This window comes from Saccopteryx bilineata, chromosome 5 (genome assembly GCF_036850765.1).
Source record: "Saccopteryx bilineata isolate mSacBil1 chromosome 5, mSacBil1_pri_phased_curated, whole genome shotgun sequence".
NCBI classification, from domain to species: Eukaryota; Metazoa; Chordata; class Mammalia; order Chiroptera; family Emballonuridae; genus Saccopteryx; species Saccopteryx bilineata.
Genome location: NC_089494.1, coordinates 177338422 through 177355016, shown reverse-complemented (window position 1 = coordinate 177355016; position 16595 = coordinate 177338422). Strand labels below are relative to the sequence as shown.

At 44.1% G+C, this 16595-nt stretch overlaps 1 pseudogene; it reads right to left on the bottom strand.

Annotated features, from left to right (window-relative positions):
• LOC136306589 (large ribosomal subunit protein uL6 pseudogene) overlaps window positions 1-14390 on the bottom strand; it is a 32496-nt pseudogene extending 18106 nt beyond the window's left edge.
• Between the last annotated feature and the right edge of the window lie 2205 nt (window positions 14391-16595).

Here is a 16595-nt window from a genome sequence, read left to right as displayed (position 1 = left end):
AAAGCAAAAAAGAGAAATAAAGCCATAAAAAAGCCTTGAGTCCCAAATTGACTAATTTGTTCGTGATTGAGGATTATATGGGAGGAAAGTAAAATGAGAAAAGAAAAAACGAATAGAAAGGAAAAAATAAGAAAAAGAGAAAAACGAAGAAAGAAATAAAATAGGAGGAGAAAAAAACAATATAAAGCAAGACAAAAAAAAAAAAACAAAAGAGGAGAGAGTGAGAGTTAAGTGTTTTGGAGTATAACCTTAAAGGAGGGTGAGGATGAAGAAGAAAAATAAAATGCAACACTCATGGGTAGTGTAGTTCAAGAAAGGGGAAGCATAATATGGGCAGAGAACAGAAGGACCGAGGTGGAGGAAATAAAGGCAAAAAGATAGAAGAAACAAACAACAACAACAACAACAACAACAACAAAAATTAGTGGATCAAGTTGTAAAGTCTGTGGGTTTTTCTTGATTTTGAGAGGTTAACTTCTTCCTTTTTCTTTTCTCTCCCTCTTCCTAGTCGGTGACTCTGTACCCCAGGTTCTGCCCCTGTGTCACTCTTAGGTAGGGATTTGCAGTTGATGGGATTCTAGGGCAATGTCATATAATTGGCTTTAGTCTTGCTGGAAGTAAAGGCTTGTTGGCGTTTGCAGGGGCCAACGATGAGAGAGTTTGCTTTCCTGGATTCTCTCTCCTAGTCCCCCCTTTCTGAATTAGCAGCCTGGTGATCCAGCTATAAGGCTGCAACTGCTTCTGCCTGGGGAGTAAGAGGCTCAAAGAGCTGGGAAATCCCCACTCTATCCCCACTCAGTGCAAGGCTTTGGGAAAGGCTCTGACAGTCAGGGCCTCCAGTGTAATCAGGCTGGGGTGGGAGTCAATTGTTGTCAAGGTGACTGTTCAGCGCCTATCATTTAGTTGGACCTCTCAACCCAGGCTTTCCACACTTTGTAGCCTGTTTTTGCAGGGAAGAAGAGGCACTAGTCTCTGCTTACGACTAGTGTAGTATAGACCTTATTATCTGCCAAGTCCTTCTTGTTAGCATTTATCCCTTAATATGGAGGCTCTATCAATCAGAAGTTGCCCCCGCCCCTTTAGCGAGAGGCACTAAAAAATATCACGCCTCTTGTCTTGGATCGCTGAACTGAGAAACTGAGAGAGATCTTATCAATTAGAACCGAGGGTGCGCAGATTTTATGGGTTAAGCTAATTTCAGTGATTGGGTCGCAGCTGTGTTTCCGAAGGTATTTTAGGCTGCCTGCGCGTGCCCCTCCCCCAACGCTTGATTGTTAGCTTGAATGGCTGGGTGAGGTGCCCCGCCCATGGAGAGAATCTCCCAAGCCTCTCCCGCTCGCCCCGCCGCTGGCGGCTGGACCGCACCAGGCACAGGATAATGGAGCCCCCTGGGTGTGCGGGCCAGCAGGGTGCCCTGGGCGCGTGGAATGGGGCGCTCTGGGCACCGGTGGCCGGCGACACCCACTCGCAGTGTGCGGGCCACTGGGAACGTCAGCGGTGCTCAACCCGACCGGGCGCGCGCGTGGCGGCTCCTGGCGGCCGCTCGCGGTGGCAGTTCGCAGGGGCCGCTCACAGCGGCGGCTTGCGGGGGTTCGCGGCGGCTCGCCGTTCCCAAGTATATGGGCTGACTCACCGCAGGCGCACTCCCTCGCGGCTTAAATGAGCGTCGCTGCTGCGGTAGCTTCCTCCACACCCTCGTCTCTCAGATTCAAGTGATAACAGTCCTTTTGCTTTCAGTTTGTGTGGAACTCCGGAATGCTCCGAGGATAAATTTTTCTGTTTCTAGTTGATAAATTTGTTGTGATTTAGGGGAGAGCTGTCGGACGCGCTTCTCACGGCGCCATTTCTGTGACGTCACTCCTCCTGTTTTTTTTTTTTAAAAGGAGTCTTTTATTCAAAGCTGGCTACAACAAGGAGACTTAAGTCGTTCAAATCATGCAGCCCTGAACACAGTTTGAGGTTAGTTTTTTGTTTTGTTTTGTTTTTTGTATTTTTCTGAAGCTGGAAACAGGAGAGACAGTCAGACTTCCGCATGCACCCGACCGGGATCCACCCAGCACGCCCACCAGGGGCGATGCTCTGCCCACCAGGGGGCGATGCTCTGCCCCTCCGGGGCATCGCTCTGTTGCAACCAGAGCCACTCTAGCGCCTGGGGCAGAGGCCAAGGAGCCATCCCCAGCGCCTGGGCCATCCTTGCTCCAATGGAGCCTCCGCTGTGGGAGGGGAAGAGAGAGACAGAGAGGAAGGAGAGGGGGAGGGGTGGAGAAGCAGATGGGCGCTTCTCCTGTGTGCCCTGGCTGGGAATCGAACCCAGGACTTCTGCACGCCAGGCCGACGCTCTACCACTGTGCCAACCGGCCAGGGCCTTAAATCCAGTTTTTATAGCAGGAATTCTGACTTTCTTCCTGGGCCTTCCTCTCTTATTCTCAAGAGTTTTTACTTCTCTCAATAAACTTGGTTCCTACAAATCAAAAACATTATTGGTTTTGTTTTTGATATGGATTCAAGAGCTTAAACAAGGAGAAAAGTTGAGCATTAGCAGTTACTTTTAATATTTATTCCTACTTAACAATTCTAAGCTGATTTAGTCAAAGCAGATGATTTTAACTGACTGGGAAATCACATATTAGGGAATAAGATAAAAAAGGGTAATATTTCAAGCTATTATCTGTCTACATAATAATGAGAGTTAACATTGACCACTTAGCCTGTGTCAGAACCTGGGACTATAATTATGAATAATCTCATTTAAACAAAAAGATTTATGCTTTGATTAATTAGTACAGGTCTGCACCATTATATACTTTATGACTAAAGATAGAACTCTGAGAGATTAAAGATCTTGCCAAGTTTATAGAGCTGGTGCATCAACAGTGAAGCTCAGATTCAAATGTGGAAAGTCTGCTCCGGAGCCAGCACTCTTACAGCTGTGCTGTCAAAATATTTTCTTTATCAAGGTTAACCATAACTACAAAAGTATTTTTTATTCATGTCTCTGAGTCTCATTTTTATGTCCCATCTATGTATGGATTAATATAGTTCTTAGTTTTTTCTGATTTACTTATTTCACTCCGTATAATGTTATCAAGGTCCATCCATGTTGTTGTAAATGATCCGATGTCATCATTTCTTATGGCTGAGTAGTATTCCATAGTATATATGTACCAAAGCTTTTTAATCCACTTGTCCTCTGACGGACATTTGGGCTGTTTCCAGATCTTCACTATTGTGAACAATGCTGCCATAAACATGGGGGTGCATTTCTTCTTTTCATACAGTGCTATGGTGTTCTTGGGGTATATTCCTAACAGTGGGATAGCTGGGTCAAAAGGCAGTTCGATTTTCAATTTTTTGAGGAATCTCCATACTGTTTTCCACAGAGGCTGCACCAGTCTGCATTCCCACCAGCAGTGCAGGAGGGTTCCCTTTTCTCCACATCCTCACCAGCACTTATTCTGTGTTGTTTTATTGATGAGCGCCATTCTGACTGGTGTGAGGTGACATCTCATTGTGGTTTTAATTTGCATTTCTCTAATCATTAATGATGTTGAGCATTTTTTCATATGCCTATTGGCCATCTATATGTCCTCTTTGGAGAAGTGTCTATTCATTTCTTTTGCCCATTTTTGGATTGGACTGTTTGTTTTCCTGGTATTAAGTTTTACAAGTTCTTTATAAATTTTGGTTATTATGTGATGGCAATGGGGGTGGGAGAGTGGGGGGAGGGGGGATGGGGAGAGGAAGGAGAGAGGGGTTGGGGGAGGGGAGGGGCACAAAGAAAACCAGATAGAAGGTGACAGAAGACAATTTGACTTTGGGGGAGGGGCATATAGCACAATGAAATGTCAAAATAATCTGGAGATGTTTTCTCTCAACATATGTACCCTGATTTATCAATGTCACTGCATTAAATTTAATAAATAAATTTAAAAAACAAAACAAAACAAAAGTATGTTTTAGAGGATTAGTCTGCTATTTGTATAAGAGCCCACAGAGAGAATTATTAGTTTGGAGGTTATTTTAGTCTTTCAATACGAGTCCTGCAGGTAAAAACTGGAACAGAGGTCCTAGATGCTTCCCTAGTGGATGAGGGTGGTGTGAGCAATAGGAAGAGGCAGAGAAATGGAAACTTAGCAATATGAGAAACTAATAAGAAAATACAATGTGAAACCAGTTGCCGTGGCCACCATCACAGCAGTCTGGCTCATGCAGGTTCACATTAGATTCGACAGACAGTAATGAAATAATGGAGCCAAGAACTGGTGGGCCATCATCTTTAATCCTAGCTTGCACCCAGCGGGCAAGTAAAAACACACACTGGGCTCCAAAACCCACTCATTCAGTGCTCACAAAGGTACTGACTTATCCGAGTTTCCTAGAATCAAAGGTTTCTAGCTCACCAGACTTAATCACCTCTGTTCCCCATCTCCTCTCTGCACAAACTCTGCACAAACTGGCTTCTCCTTCAATACTCCACCATCTTGGCTGCTTAACCTGGCCTCCTCCACGTGGCCTCTCTCTGCTCTCCTCTCTGCTCTCTCCTGTAATGCTAATCTCAGGAACCGAGAGAGCAAGCTCCCGGTCTGCCCCACTTTATAGTGCAGAAATAAAAACCTTTAATCCAATATACAAAATAGGGAAGTCTCTAATACAAAGTCACTTATTTGAGGCATGATGGGATCATACCACCTCACATCAAAGAGGGTGGGAAAGACTTAGTCCTAAAACCAAGCCCCAGGCTACAAGGATTCTGCCTGCCCACAGTCCGCCCCCAACACACATTAATAATATTACCTGGGTGATGGGCATCCACATGGGCAGCACCATCTTTAACAAAATGAGTATAATATATTTTATCTGCCCAACACACAGTATTCTCTACAAGTGTTTTCCAGACTTTTCTGACAACAAAATCACCTGGGGCACTTAAAAAACCCCAAAAACCAAAAACCAAAAAACATGGAATCCTGAGCCCATCCCAACCAGGCTGTGAGGAGCTGACTTTCACATCTTTAAAATGAGGATTCCAGATGATTTTTGTGATCAGATAAATTGGAGAAGACATTATAGAATGTGCCTTTTAGTTTTTCCTCTAGAGAAGCTTTTCATTGTGTAATTATAGTGGCTTTTCTTAACTCAGTGACCCAATTTACTTTTTTGCAATTAGTATCAAATGCACAGAGTTGTTAACCACTTGGGTCAATACTCTTGAAAGATTTTAGTTCAACTAGTAAATAATACAGGAAATTTGAAGTTTTATTGGCAATGCATCATTGTTTACAGCAGCACATTTTATTGACTTTGAACTATCAGACATGGCATGAAGCCTCATGCTATAATTAAACCCTTTAACTGAGGGTAATAACCAGTAAGATTTTATACCACAGATCCAATACCAGTCATAAGGAGACGCCAGGAATCTGTCTGTGGTCAAACGCCCTTATGGAATTATCAAATGATACTGTGACATTTTGGTATCATTCATGCAGAATGAAGGGGACCAGGTTATGGTTTTGAAGTATTAAGATCATTAAGTAAATCTAAAGCAAAAGAAAAGTAATCTTTCTTGTAGGATCTCTGAAAGTGAGACAGTCTCCAAATATATGTCACCCATTCCCTATTCCCTGTCCAAGTTTTATTTCCATGAAAGTTCCGTTACAGAGGCTTGCTTTCATAAAAAGTCTTTGCATACTGTTTCAGTGTAGGCAGAAAACTTTTCTAGATATAAAAGATAGAAGGTTTTAGACTTCTAGCTGCTTGGACTGCTATGGTGTTTTTCATGTAAAGAATAACCCAATGGTTGAGTTTGAATATTCAGAAGCCAACTTACTTATTAGAAGAAACTGGAACCAAAGAAAGCTGGGTATACTATTTATCATATTGCAAGTAATAGTTCAATTTCCTTATTTTTTAGACATTTTTAGGAATCTTTAATATATAAGCACATATATATCTCTCAAAGCCATTAAAAAGAGCTCCCTAATCTTTTTTTTTTTAATTTAATTTTATTTATTAATTTTAGAGGAGAGAGAGGGAGAGAGAGAGAGAGGAGAGAGAGACAAGGGGGAGGAGCTGGAAGCATCAACTCCCATATGTGCCTTGACCAGGCAAGCCCAGGGTTTTGAACCAGAGACCTCAGCATTTCCAGGCCGATGCTTTATCCACTGCGCCACCACAGGTCAGGCCAAAGAGCTCCCTAATCTTTAGCAAGACTTTTCCTTGGGAGTCTTTCTTAGTACCTTATTGATTAATCATCTCACTTTGTATATATTTTGTTTTCTTAACAAAGACAGGAAAAATTTCTCCCAATGTCCCTTCTGTTTAAAATATTTACAAGTATCTTTATTAAAATATTATCTTTTTAAGGTTGAATGACTAATGTGGGAGCATCTCATTGTTCAATCTGCATTTATTCACAATTTTATTTTCTTTTGAGGCTTAATGATTAATCTATGGCAAAATTTTGTACAAAGGATGCTAGCCTGAGAAGAAATCTTCTGAACTTCTTTGTCTCTAAGGCTGGCATGGGGAACAGGCTTATTCAGGACCCATTTCCATTCTCTTTCCTGTAAAGTTTCTTCTTATTGACAGGCAGCAAAATGATAAGATCAGACACAAACAAACAGTTCCCACCAGGATAAGCATTGTTTTCTCCAAACTGATCAGATCACCTCTTCTTCTAGGTCAAACATCTGCTAATTACATGCATTCCCTGCTCCTGAAATGGAACTAGAAATAAATGGATAAAAGATAGAGCATTTTGGTGATTGGCTGGCAGTTGAGTATGGCTAGAATGGCAGGTTTAAGGAGAATGTGAAAGATTAGGCTGGAGATTCAACTGAGACCAAGTTATAAAGGCTAAGAGTTTTAATTCTTACACAAAAGCAATTGGAAATAAGAGAAGGATTTTTTTTTTTTAACAGAGACAGAGAGTCAGAGAGAGGGATAGACAGGGACAGACAGACAGGAATGGAGAGATGAGAAGCATCAATCATTAGTTTTTCGTTGTGCATTGCAACACCTTAGTTGTTCATTGATTGCTTTCTTATATGTGCCTTGACCGCGAGCCTTCAGCAGACCGAGTAACCCCTTGCTCAAGCCAGAGACCTTGGGCTGAAGCTGGTGAGCTTTTGCTCAAACCAGATGAGCCCGCGCTCAAGCTGGAGACCTCGGGGTCTTGAACCTGGGTCCTTCCGCATCCCAGTTTGATGCTCTATCCACTGTGCCACTGCCTGGTCAGGCTAGAAGGATTTTATATTAGACCATTGAGATTGTAAAATAGTTTGGAGGAAGAATGGCTGAAAGAGGATAGCTGAGGGAGACGCAGTAAGGGAAGAATTCAAAGTAGTGATCGCAGGGATTCTGAGCTGGAGTCAGATGTGAGAAAGACGTGGGCTGGTGACTTCATGATTGGTCGAACTGGTAAGGTTAGGGAAAGGTGGAATTTTAAGAAAATTCCCAGGTTTTTGGCTTTAACCGCTTGGTAAGCGGTGAAAAAACTTAAGGGAAGGAATATATTTGCAGAACCAAGGTAAGTTCAGTTTTGGACACATTGAGTTTAAGTTGGCTTTGCATCATCCAGATGAAGATATGTGATACAGAAATCATAATATTATGTATATTTGAGAATAGAGACCCTGTACAAAATTTTCTCTCCTATCCTTAAGCTTCTTGTGACAATGGAAAACATTGACAACAATGTCTTCTAAGTAGATGTTATTTTATTACCCCAAACGAGTTTAAAATAAAGAAGGGGAAAAGAAAGACAAAGCATATTCTGCAAAGTTTTTACATCTTGCTCTGTGTTGTTAGAACTTCTGCATGCATTCTTTACTTTTATTCATGGCTAAAGAAAGTTTACCTCTCAGCACCCAAAATGAGAAAAGGAAAGTGACTAAATATCATCAGTGTCAGTCATCTCAACAGTGAAAGTGGAAGACAGGTCTGGTGTATGGTGTTTCATTTTAGTTTAAGTCCTTTATTTCTACCATTCCTACAGTTCGAGGGAGGGGGGTAGAAGAGAAGGGATATTGTAAACACATTTTTAAAGAATAATTGTAAATTCACAGAAAAGTTACAGAAGGTAAGACAGAGGGTTTCTGCTTATCTCTGAGCCAGTTTTCCCTGTTTTTAACATCTGACAGTATGGTAAAATTGTCACCAGTAAAGAACCAATATTGAAATATTCCTATTAAATGAATTCACATTATTTTACAGATTTGACTAGTTTTCCCTACTGTTCTTTTTCTGCTTTATGATCCCATCTAGGATTTTAAACAGAATTTAATTATCATGTCTCTTTAGCCTTCTGAAGAGTACTTGGTCAGGTATTTTATGGTATGTTCTTCAATTTGGGTTTGTCCAATGTCTTTTTTTCTTAGACGGGGATTATAGCTTTGGGGATGGGAGATCACAGAAGAATTGTCATTCTAGTCACATCCTCTCAAGAGTACATGCTGTGAACATGGCATATAATTGAAAATTGTAATGCCAATGGCCAAGGCCAGGCAGGTTCATCCTGGATTTGGGCAGATGGTAGAGAAACTGCTGAGCCAGAAAGCATCTGGCCATTACTGTTTAATAAATTCTCACAATGGCAGACAAACAAATAAGCAGGGGGAAAACCTCTTCTTTGGCAAATAGCAAAAATGGCCCCTCACAGTGGCTGGGAGGCAGTTTACAATCTTTCATTCACATCCCCTCCTGAGCACAAGTACCTATAGCCTTACATAGCCCATGCACATGTGCTCAAGAACTAATCAAGCAAAGTACTTGCAGCTGGTACACCAGTGAGCAAGACTAACACAGCTGTTTTCCCAACAATAATGTTAACCTTGATAGCCAGGTAGAGGTAACCCTGGTCATGTTTTCCTACTGTAAAGATACTATGCACCCTTTTTTCATTATTCTACTAGTTGGAACCAAGCTACTAAGCAACAGAACACAGAATGAAGTCACTAAGCAATTTCTGGAGTTGGAGAATTATTGTGGGGCAGCTGGGTCTGCATCTCTGTTGCCATGTGCTTCTCCTTGGGGCAGGGTCCTCAGAGCTGCCATGACAGCAGGGATGAGGGAGGAGGCCTGAGGCCCTATGTGAACCTAGTTGCCTGTAATGGACCTTTACCTTGGTGATTTGCACAGACAGCTGGGCTGTCTATCATGGACTGATCTCAGCAACTAGGAGAGACCTAGATGGGGGAGGCCATGGCACTTGTGGAAGCCTACCTGCACCAGGAAGCTGCTCTCACCCCGTTGCAGAGACACACCAGGGACACTTTTTGGTTTCAATGGACATGGCCTTGGACTGTACAGGCCCCCACCGATGATAGGTGGCCTTGTTGGCTCCGTAGGGTGGGAAGTTGGAAGTGAGCCTCCAGTTAACTTCCTGGGCAGATTGCTCAGGGAGACATTGTGAAAGGTACCTTTGTAATTATTATTTTTGGTATGTATATAATGTACCTATTGTGAGGTAAGCAACCTTAAAGGGGTGGAATGTGCGGCAACTGTGTTAGTTGCTCACGGGCTTACTGGCTGCAAGCACTTTGCTTGATTGGTGTGTGAGTATGTGGCCGAGGCATGTGTGCACAGCCTATATAAGGCTATGAGTGCTTGTGCTTGAGAGAGATGAGGGAGATTGGGTATTGTAGAGGTGCAGATTGCCTGCACCCCACTGTGAGGTGCCATTTTGCTGTTTGTCTGCCTGAGAGGCCATTTCCCCTGCCTGTGTGCTTGTCTGCTGTTGTGAGACTCCAATAAATGGGATGGCCCAACCCTTTCCAGCTCCGCAGTTTTTCTACCATCTGCCTGAATTCAATGTGAACCTGCCTGGCCTCAGCCACCAGCATTATAATTATCTATACAATTTGGAATATAATATTTCTGTACTGAGATTTGTCTTTCCCTCCCTCCCTCCCTCCTTCCTTCCTTCCTTCCTTCCTTCCTTCCTTCCTTCCTTCCTTCCTTCTTTCCCTCCTTCCTTCTTTCCCTTTCTCCCTTCCTTTGCCAGGCAGATTTACATTGAATTCAGGCAGACAGGTGTCTCCAAACTACAGCCTGCGGGCCACATGCGGCCCCCTGAGGCCATTTATCCAGCCCCCTACTGCACTTCTGGAAAGGGCACCTCTTTCATTGGTGGTTAGTGAGAGGAGCACTGTATGTGGTGGCCCTTCAACAGTCTGAGGGACAGTGAACTGGCCCCCTGTGTATAAAGTTTGGGGACCCCTGCAGTAGAGGAACTGCAGACCCGCAAAGTGTTGGGCCATTACCCATTTATTGGAGGCTTGCAAAGACAGGTGAGCAAATAAGCAAAGAGAAACCTGCTTTTTTTCAGTGAAGGGCAAGGGATTAGGAAAGCTGCACTTTACAGTGGCAGGAGAGTGATCTGGGAGAATTGCCCTGGAGGGAAAGCACCCATAGCCTTACATAGACTATACACACATGTGCTGCCATGTGCTCACACACTAATCAGGCAAAGTGCTTGCAGCCTGTAAACCTGAAAGCAAGTCTAACACAGCTGTTTTCCCTACATTCCACCCCTTTAGGGTTGCTCACCTCACAATCTACATGACCAGTATCTTCTGTGATGGTCCCTGTGTGAGGGGTGAGGTACATTACATAAACATAAACAGTAGAAATTATAGCAACAGCATTACAAAAGCACATGCTATGGGTGAAAAAAGAAAGTGGCCAGTGGCACCAAGAGAGGGAAATCTTGCTTCTGGCAGAATACAGGCCAGAATTTTGTCTGCAGACTGCACAGTAGCTGGTACCAGAGGCAGCCCTGGGTGGGAATACCAAACGTTATTGTCCTGCAAACCAGGATCTGCTGATTTTATGTGTAATAGAATGGGAGAACTCATTATTTGACATAAAGAAATTATAAAGGTGCCCTTCATAATGCTGTCTCTCTGAGCACTTGAGGGATGATACACTTCTATCTTAGGTGGCCAGGTGCTGGTTGCCCAGGGAGTTAACTGGAGGTCCACTTCTAGCCCCATACATCATGGTGCCAACAAGGCCACCCATCCTAGGTGGGGGGCCTGTACAGTCCAGGACCATGTTTATTGAAGCCACTGACCTTTAAGGAGATCTGTGGGGGCAGGCAGGAGCATGTTGCCCTGCCGTCCAAAGCCCAGCTTGAGTAAAACATCCTTGGCTGCACATCTGCAACTGAATGAGGGCAGCTGCTCAGTGCAGGAGGGCCTTCACCAGAGCTGGGACCCATCATCAAGGTCTCTCATTCAAAATCTGAAGTACTGTCCAAAAGTGGCATGTGCTTCATGTAAGGGAGCTGGTGCCGCCCTCCTGTCGCGTTCCCTGCTTTAAGGGTCAATTATCCCGCTCAGTGATACCAGTGGCCTGTGGGTTGTTTGGGAACATGGTACTTCCAATCTATCCTCCGGTCTTGAGCCCATTGCTTCACCGTAAAACCTGTGAAATGGGTACCACTGTCACTTTCAAGGAGCAGTGGCCACCTCTACATAGTACTCAGATGGTCCAGAGCCTGTATGAATGCTATGCTCTCTGGTCTGGGTAAGCAGCAAGCAGACTGGTGGCAGTATCTACACAAGAGGCTGCATACTGGTACCCGTCCAAATTAGGTAAGAGTGCAATGATATCTATCTGCTACTGCATCAGTGGAACACGACATCTCTGGATCTGTCCAGGTGATGCCACTTGTCTCTGAGGGGGCTCATTGGAACACACTGCACATTGATCTCAAGCTGCAAGTACCTTTGCAGAGGACACAGGCAAGTCCCACACCTTAACTGTAGCCCACATAGTTTTCTGTCCCACATGGAGCAGATGCTAGTGGAGCCAGTGTACCACATCACCTATGGGTGCAGTCTCCAACCATTGCAACCTTGCCAAGGTATTTGCTTCATTGTTCCCAGGATGAGCTAGAGGGGCATGCCCTGTGACATGGTATACTGTCACCTGCTTCTGGTGTCCTATTTTCCATAAGTCCTGACACATGGCCTGACCCGATAAGGGATGGTGCATTACCATCCATTGGTTAATGTGTCAAATAGCAATCCAAAGGGTCAGTCCATGATAGACAGCCCAGAGATGAAGGTTCATTATGGGCAACTAGACATACGTCTCTTAATTCTGCCCATTGGTTGCTTTGGCCTGTACCTGTGTCCATCCAAAGAGTCTCAGTGCCTGGGTGGAAAATTATGGCCATCCACTTGGCAGGTTGGCTCCTGCTAGAATCATGAGTATACCAGGTATCCTCAGGAATGGGCATCTTTCTCTCCTGGTAGGGACTGACTTCAAGTTCTGCCTCCTGATCCCCAGCTGCACCTGACTCTAAGGTTGCATAGGTGACTGGACCCAAGACTTACTGCAGTTCTACACTCAACAGGTTGGCCACTGTTGCAAGTATGCACCCTACTTGGCCAAAGTGGAGGTTTGGGCCATACCACTATGTGGGTTGGTTGCCCAATTTCTCGCCCATCCTGCAATAGGGTACATGGTCTTGACTGTAACTGAAATTGTGGTCATAATACTCTCAGTGGCCAGGAGGGCAGCATACACTGCTGCCAACAATTTCTCCACTAATGAGTAATGGACTTCAGCACCTTCCCACGATTGGGACCAAAACACAATAGGTTGCTGTAGGTGCTCTGTCCATTGCCACAAGCCCCATCCAAATCACTCAGATGTTGCATGGACTCAAGCTCACAGGGCCTGGCAGGATCAAACACTTTCATGGCCTGTGCTGCCTTGACAGCTCTCTTAGCTGCTGCAAACCACATCTTGTGCCTGCTTGGTCCAATCCTAGTGAACCCCCTTTCGAATAAGTTATATAATGGACACAGTAACTGAGCCAAATGGGGTATAAATGCTCGCCAATACCCCAACAGATTTAAGAATTCCTATAACTGTTTTACCATAATGGGCATGGGGAACACCTGGATCTTATCTATAACTGCGTCAAGGATAACTTTAGTTTTCCTTGACCAGACAACCCCCAAGAATTTAACAAATAATCCAGGTCCTTGTAATTTGCCCTCATTGACTGCTCAGCCACACACTTTCAAAATGGGATAGCAGGGTAGAGACTGTTTGCTCTAATTCTGGAAGAGAGTCACTAGTTAGCATACTATGTATTGTAGCTACAATGGTACATATGAAACACTTCTGGCTGTTTTCATTTAGCCAGTTCAGCAGCCACCAACCCATGACAAAAGGTGGGGCTATGCAAAGAGCCCTGTGGTAATACTGTAAAGGTCCACTGCCACCTTTCCCAAGTGAAGGCAACTTGGTCTTGACTCTCTGCAGCTATATCAATAGAGAAAAAGGCACTAGCCAAATATGCCACGAAGTAGTATGCCCCCAATTCATAGCTTAGCTGATTCATCAGGTTAGCTATTGAGGGAACAGCAAAATGCAAATGAGAAGCAACTTTATTAAGTTCTCTGTAATCTATTATCATTTGCCAGGTTCCATCTGGTTTGCACACAGGCCACAGTAGGAAATTGTAAAGGTTGTGTGCCAGCCGGATGATCTCCACCTATCCTAGTTTGAGGCTTGTCCCTGTTATTTCTTCATAACTGCCTGGCAGGCGGTACTGCTTTGTGCTAGTTACAGGCCATGCCAGGAAATGGGTAATTGCAAGGGGGAATGTGCTGCTTGTCCCTGCAACACTGCCCTCAGGACCTGGATCCACAGGCGGAGTTCCCCTGGCTATGGTTTCCAACCACAGTCTTTGTAAGATATCTACCCCAAAATATATTCAGGAATAAGAGATACATATACCTTGTATGGCTTAAGAGGCAATTTTCCTGTCTGCAATAGAATAGTTATTGGCTTCAGTCAAATTGTTGGTCTCTCATAACTGTCAATGGCCACTGGGATCCCAGCCAACTGCTCTGGGTTCCTATAGATGAGGGAACATTCTGCACCTGTATCCACCAAGGCCAACACCTGTTGTACATTAGAATGGCCCTAGTGGATTGCCAGTTCCACATGGGGCCTCCAGTCCCCACCCATCCCTGTTAGATGGGTTCCTTTACCTTCTCCCTATTCAAACTGGAACAATGGGGTATTAGGTATCAGCTTCTTCCTCAGCTGTCTCCATCATAATCTTGTAACCATGACAACCATGCACCAACCATTTTGTTGGTAGCTGCTGGGGTCATTTGTCACAGTGGCTAGAACCTCTGTTCTGGTTTAAGTTGCTGCCAAAGCTTCAAAAGAACTTTATTAGGTTTGCCCTGTAATTTCTCCCTATCTACCCCAGCCACAATCAAATCTACTCACATCTGTGTTTGGGTAATCTTTACAGTCCTGTTTCTCTTATTAGTCAGGGAGACAGCATGGGCAGAAGGCCTCACTGCTTTATGATTTTGTGCTGCCTCCAGCTCCCCCAAATCTGCTACCATCTCTATAACTGCATTGATGGGCTGCCCCACATAAGGGCTCAAGATAGCCAATAGTGACCCCAAAAAAGGCTGATAGGGTGCTGCAGAGAATAAGGTCCCTCATTTCTGCTGTAAATACTTCCTCATCTGGTTCATGGGACCTCTGGTTGAAAGCAGCATTTTTCATACCTAGTACCCAAAAGAACTTTACTAGCTCACTATAGCAATGCCCCCTACTCACTGCTTTTGGCAAGTCTTCAGCATTCTGCCAGACTGTATACAAATGGTGGCCATCACCCATTCTAATAGGGTATGGTTTCCTGGGTTGTCATGGCCGTTCTGAATAAGCTGCCTTAAGGAAGGATGAATGGTAATGGCAGCCAATTTCTCTATCTTTGTTCCAGAGAGCATGACACCATCCACCCCTATGTCCCATAACAGCAGCAACCAGGCTGCCAGGGGCTCAGTGGAGTTTTGCCTAAATTGTGGCCCCTACTCCATCAGCTCTGCCTGAGTGTAGGGCTGGACCACAGAGTGCTCCACTACCTGTGGAGGGGGTTGTGCCTGTCCCTGAGGCACTCTTGGCTGCTGAGTTTTTACCTCCTGGGTGACCACTGGTCAGGCTCTAAGTCTACAGACAGCAGTATCAGCCCAAACCTCCTCCTTAGAAGAGGAGTTGGAAATGCCTGCTCCTTCCAACTCAGAGCCACTCTGCTGGCATGGATGCTGCTTCTTCAGTGACTCTTTCAGCTTCTGTGGCTGCCAGATCTCAGCCTGAAGCTGAAGCTTGAACTCTTGATCCCACAGTTGTTTCTCTAACAACTGTCACTATCAACAACAGCTTCGAGGGCGAACTGTAGCTTGCAAACCCATAATTTCTTCTCCAGAGACTGTTTCAGTACCAGGCACTGTTGGTGCTCAGACTGCATCTCGCATTGCAGCTCTTGAGAGCTTTTCCTGCACTCATTCCAGTTCATTGCTGGTTCTCAGCTTATAGCCTGACTTGCAGTTTGCAAATCTGCCACTCTTTAAAAAACACCTAGCCCGTGGTCCCTAAATGAACAGCCATGGGGAACCATATGCTGGATAACAATGACCACTCCTCTACCCAACCCCTCAACAAAGATGTTGGCAGGTCCATACCAATCTGATCCGAAGCTTGCCCACTATGCCAGATGTAATGCTGGTGGTCAAGGTCAGGCAAGTTCACATTGAATTTGTGCAGACAGTAGAGAAACTGAAGCTGGAAAGCATCGGGCCATACCTATTTATTGGAGGCTCACAAAGACAGGTGAGCAAATAAACAAAGGAAAACCTGCTTTTGCAGTGAAGGGCAAGGGATCAGGAAAACCACACCTCACAGTGGCAGGAGAGCAATCTGGGAGAATCAACCCTAAGGGAAAGCACCTGTAGCCTTACATAGACTACCACATTTCCCCATGTATAAGATGCACTTTTTTGGGAAAAATTTGGGGTCTAAAAACTGGGTGTGTCTCATGCAGATATTTTTACTGCATTTCCTGCTTTTTCATGCTTATTTTGGCACTCATTGTTGAAGACAGTGATTCGTCATCAGGCACAGATGAGGACAAGCTAATAGATGGGAGTTCTGACAGTGATGAGGAGTTGTATGAATTTTATGATGAATAAAACTTGAGTTCAATAACTTTATGTAATACATTTGTTTTCAAATTTTGGACCCTAAAATTAAGGTGCATCTTATACATGGGAGCATCTTATACATGGGGAAATATGGTATATATATGTGTTGGTGCCACATGCTAATCAGGAAAAGTGCTTGCAGCTGGCAAACCAGTGAGCAAGCCTAACACAGCTGTTTTCCCCACACTTTTTTTCTTCCTGCCTCCTTTTTTTCTTTATTTATTTACTTATGATAATTCATTTATCTCAGCATGGGCTCCTAGAGAAAATATATATTTGGGTTATAATCCAATGGTACATTGTTTTATTACTTCAATTGTTCCAGCTTTAGTCAGGTGTTTGAATGGAATCCTAGACAAATGAGAAAATTGTTTTCTGTAAATTTTTCTAATTCCAGAAAAATATATATTGGTATACAAGAGAGAAATTTTTCTAAAAGATGATTTAGATTCACTTTCCCATTGGGAGAATAACATTTCCATTAATAAGTGACTTTGAATAGGTCATGAGTCTAACGTAGGTTCTGAAAAGTCTGCTATGATTTTGTTGGGCAAGAGACTTATT